The sequence below is a fragment of the Strigops habroptila genome, chromosome 11 (genome assembly GCF_004027225.2).
Source record: "Strigops habroptila isolate Jane chromosome 11, bStrHab1.2.pri, whole genome shotgun sequence".
Taxonomy (NCBI): Eukaryota; Metazoa; Chordata; class Aves; order Psittaciformes; family Psittacidae; genus Strigops; species Strigops habroptila.
Window position 1 is genome coordinate 12,823,403 of NC_046360.1, and position 5,082 is coordinate 12,828,484.

General features: G+C 42.5%; 1 long non-coding RNA gene across 2 annotated transcripts; it reads right to left on the minus strand.

Annotated features, from left to right (window-relative positions):
- Positions 1-2,532: 2,532 nt before the first annotated feature.
- LOC115614584 lies at positions 2,533-4,080 on the minus strand. 2 transcript variants are annotated; one of them, XR_003993774.1, is made up of 3 exons: positions 3,667-4,080; positions 2,812-2,920; positions 2,533-2,681 (listed from the first exon to the last, which is right to left on the minus strand). It is a non-coding gene; the product is annotated as an uncharacterized LOC115614584 (long non-coding RNA). The 2 variants fall into 2 exon arrangements; XR_003993773.1 differs by having other exon boundaries at positions 2,812-2,923.
- Positions 4,081-5,082: the final 1,002 nt, after the last annotated feature.

Consider the following 5,082-nt stretch of genomic DNA (forward strand, 5'->3'; position numbering starts at 1 on the left):
TTGCTCTGGCTTCCCTCACTTCACAGTTTAGGTGAAGAAAGACTCTGTCAACACATCTACCCATCAGAGTCCCTTCTTCAGCATCCAACACTAGGGGACCAACTGTCTCCATGTGATTTTTCCAATTCCCATCCAAAGTCCAGCTTGAACTCATAGAGTCATAGAATAGTTTGGGTTGGAAGGGACTTTAAACTAAGTTATATGAGTCAGGAAAGCACCACCCTTCGCTTCCTAGATCACCACTGCAGAAAGCACAGGCACTTACAGCAAGCTAGTCAGGACAACGGGGCTCCTGGTCACATCCTTCAGCTACCCAACTTTACCTAAAGTAGGTTGAATCCAGGTCCTGACACCAGTTATGTCTCCGAAAGCCCACGGAGTAACTCACAGCCAAAAAGGACCACATTTACTCCTTGATCCAGCAGTTTCTCTTTAATTCTCTATGTCTTTACACTTTGCCAACCACAGCTAAGACTGGTTCACGTTGGACTTCATTTAATTTCACTCAGGAACTCTTTCTCCATACATTCCATTAGTTCATCACTTCTGTAACCCCTTCTGTCAACGTATTTACTCCCACCCTCAAAACCTTATGCCTGGTGCCTTGCAGGTTACAATCCTTCCAAAGAATGGCATTACTCAAAAGCAACGAGATTCGCCTGCTTATATTTCACATTTACAAGGTGATAATGGTGCTTTCCTGCTTACCTACTCTTGTTTTCATCTTCTTTGCTCTACCTTCATCTTTCCTTGCCTTTCCAGAGTACCAAAATGCCCCATATCATCTAACCAACTCCCTGGAATCCATTTCAATGAGGAGCTGTTTCTCACTTGAGAAGAATTCCTTGGGTCTCCTTAGACTCGCATCTCTTTTCCTTTAATGTAAGCATAACTAATTCATTAGCAATCCACTTGGTAATGAGCCAATGATCGCCTTTAAGAAAAGCGGCAGTGAAATAGCAGATTTCTAAGTTGGAAGAAAAAGCTGGAGAAGCAGCAATGAAACTAGGCTTTAGTCAGAAAACCAAAGTGGGGTGAATAAGATGGCATGGCACTCTTCTAAAATGCCCTCAGAGTTTATAAAGTAATCTTATTCCAGCACACACATCCCTCAGATGCCCTCGTCCCCTTATCATCCAACTCACTCAACCATGTCACTGACATATGTACTTAGCAGCAGTTATCGTCAGTGGCACATAAATAAATGGCAGGTATCAAAGAATCAAGGTCGCCAACTCGTCATGAATATTTCAGAGAGAAGCAACATGAAAAGCTCGAGTGTCTCGGCCTCTCAGATTTCCAACAGAAGGAATAAAACACAAACCACACACACGCACACAGGGTCTGCTGGCTCGGCCATCACATGCACGTAGTTCATTTCAAGGCACTACTACATATGTTACAAGACAATCTGTCACATTTTAAAAATATATAAATATCTATTCTCTATCTCCTCTGTATAATGTGCAAACTCTAAGCAGCTGGCAAGAGGGCAGTGGTGATTTAATGCAAGAAAACTGTGCTTTGCTGAAGGGGCTGGGGACTAGATAGCTCGGGTTGTAACAAGAAGCCTCTTTGACAAAGGCACAGAGTGGCATCTTTTCACACAATTATATGTGGGTCACATTAACCTCTGCTGTGCGGGATTCCCTTGAGCTGCTTCTGTCTGCATGTCGCTGCAAAGAAATCCAAGGAGAAATTCCCCTCTCCCTCTCTTTTTCACAGGATTGGTGAATGCAGCAAAAGGATGGAGGGGGAAAAGGGGTTCCCACCCTGTCACACACAGGCTGCGAGCGTGAGTTGCCCAGTGAACCCAGTAGCAAACTCCACACTTTGGGGCCTAGCACTTCCATTAATGAGCCATGTTAATCAATGGTCAGATCTGAGATTTCAACCTGTGTCAGTGCACTAGAATATTTGCATATATGGCTATTTACAGCCAAAGAGACTTTATTAAGTTTCACTTTCAGCATGTATGGTAGACCGTGTTTAGAAAGTATATGAATTTTGTTCTGTGGATGGAGAGAGGCTTTGGAGATACAAAGTTTATCCTGTCAACTCAAATTTGCAAATGGAAACTTCATCAAAAGCACCATAATTCCTTAAACAAAGCAAACATTTATTTAACCTGATCATTTGGTTCAAACCCACTGTTCTGGGTTTGCTTGGGTTTTTTAATGTTTGCAGGGAATTTCTTTATCAGACAACTCCATTTCTGCAGTGGCAAACTTTCAATGGGATTAATTTCCCACTTTCTAGTGTCTTGAAAGTCTGCTCTTTTTACAGATATTGCCTTTTTTTCCAGGCATCTCACCATCTTCATGGTAACTCTGGATTTGGGTGGTTTCATGAGGTATATAGCAAATGATCTTTACATTCCATAATGGATTTGAATGATGAGATCTGCTCAATAGAAGAAAATCACTGTGGAAACCCTGCTTTACTTTACATTAAAACAGGTTCTTTCTCAATGAACTCATTATGGAAATGAAGGAAACATTCCTTGCAGTGACAACTGATACTTACACTGTCATTCAACTCCGATGATCCTATTCATTCACACATTTTCAACACCAGTGGGCTGCAGGGCCCACTTGCAAAACACGAGAAGCTGGAAAACCTTTGAAGATGGCTGGAGACTGGGAGATAAGGGCATAGATTGGAAGTGTCTGCCAAGATATCTAAAAGCGAAGATTAAGACCAACAATTTTAAAGGTATTTTAGCATTTTTCACATGGTGACATCAGTTCTAGATCATAGTGAGATTAAAAAGTACACTGTGGCATTACCAGAATCAGGAATTGTGCTCACCTTTTGCCCTCTGTGGCTCATTTCCCTCCGTGCCAAAGTGTTCTTTCCACTCATTTGTGCCAGGAAAACTTGGTGTGACCAGGTGCTGAACCAGACAGAGGAACTTTGCCTGCTTTAAACACACAAACACACACTAAACCTTCCCCCCTCAAGTTGGATGGCTCCTCCCACCTGGTTCCCAACCACAGGAGTAGTTGTGCCAGCATAGCAGCAAGTACAAGAGGCCAGGAGACAACAATGTCTTAAACCAATGTTACCACCAAGCAATTTGTAATAGCAAACCACAGGCTAAATCTCAACTAAAAGCTTTTCAGGTTCAGAGTGAACACCTCTATTAAGATGAATTAAGCAATTCATGGTGTTCAGAGCTGCAGATTCAATCTTTATTTTCAACACTCACCCCTGTAGCACAAATGGCCTGAAAGAAACCAGCTAGGAAGACCATTAATTCCAGGTTTCCGTAGAAGAGGGTTTTTGGTGTGTATTTTGTTTAATACAAAAGCAGTGCAGTCAGTACCACAGTGACTCCTCTATACCACAGAGATACCAGAACTACTTTCAAGTTCAGTAGTGCAGGTCCTGATAACCATCTCGTCTCAGCAGCACAGGCTCAGCATGGACTCATTTGTCCTGACAAGATTATTTGCAATTAGGTGAGGGGGTCAGAGAGCTGCCCTAAAACCACATAAACATGTAGCTCCAAGTTTATATCCTCCCTATTTTTAAAATGCTTTTTCACAGGGCGTTCACTTCATGTGCCCCCTCAGTGCCAAGTTTCACCCACTCTTAGGCCTGTTTAAGCCAAGAATATCTTTAAATGCCTTGCTCAGGCTGAGACTGCAGGTGTGTACTCACCTAAGTCAGGTGTCTTTCAGCTGGAAGGTATGAAATAGCTCCTCATCTGGGAAGACTCAAGTGTGGCGATGGTTAATGCCATGCAGAAACTGGATCACTGGAATTAAACACATATAAAACTGAGGAGGATGGGAGCAGGTTTTGCCTTGAACTAACAAAAAAGTGGTTTCTAGATGCTTATACATCATATCCCTGTGCTGGATGTAAGAGCCTGTCCCATCTGGAGGGCTAAACCAGTCAGATGACGTTATTGTGAGAAAAATTTGGATCAGGATCAGAACATCCTCCTCCATCATGCTTTGCAAAGGGTCTGTCTCTGTTTTGTCATGCGGAGGCATGAGCTGCCTGTCAGTGAAATGAGCAGAGTACTGAGGGATTTCCCACGCGAGATGATCCAAACCCCACGGACTCACATGAACCCATTCCAGATGTCTCAACAGTCTGTACTGACACGTGGCATGAGCATGCCCAGATGACAGAGGGAGCTGGAAGAGGCTTTACACTTGTCTTTAATTCTCAGCTTTGTAGGCTCTTTGGAAAACACCCTTCTGGAGTTTATGCCCAGATTTTTGGAATCTAGGAAGCACTAACGAAAGCAAGACTGCCTGGTTTGGGCCATTGCATGCTCTGTGACACAAACGCAAAGGGCTAATACCCTCTTGATCTTATGTGTATGTAGAAATGGTATTTGACCATAACATGTAGTTGCATCAGACATATCCTACAGATCTATGTCTGCAGACAGGGCACAAAAGCAGGCATACACACCAGACTGTCCAAAACCCAGTGTCATCTTCCAGTACTGTCACAAGGGCAAGAAGTAGAAGGACATAGACCAGGAATAAGAAATGCCATACTGGCCAAAAGTCAATCTAGCTCAATACCTGATCTCTACACCAGAAGGCATGGGCGGGCTGCTTAAGGGAGAATATAAACCCCAGGTCCTCCTATGACTGATCTTTCCCTGTTATACCTAGCTGTTATTTTAGCCATTGATGGAGTCACCATCCATTTACACATCTAAATGTTCTCTGAACATATTTGTGTCTTTGGCCATTGTATTCCTTGTCAATGACTTCTGCAATCTGTTTATACACTCATGTCACAACTTATTTCTTTTTATTTGTCTTAAACTTATTACCTGAAGTATTCTTCTGGTCTTCCTGACTCCAAAGCCTCCTTATGAATGCTGTTCAGGGAATTTTTCAGTGCAATTTCATTGGTGAAGGTCAATTAAGTTAAACTGAAATTTCTCATAAGAAGAATATAAGAGTTTCCAAAAGAGTATGTTCTCAGGACCCGCAAGGAATTTCTTCTGCCACTGCATTCCATGTCCTGTTTTTGGTGTTACCATGTGTAATGTGGGGTACCTGTAGTTTCACTCTACTTGCAAGTATTTAATCATGTGTACAAAAT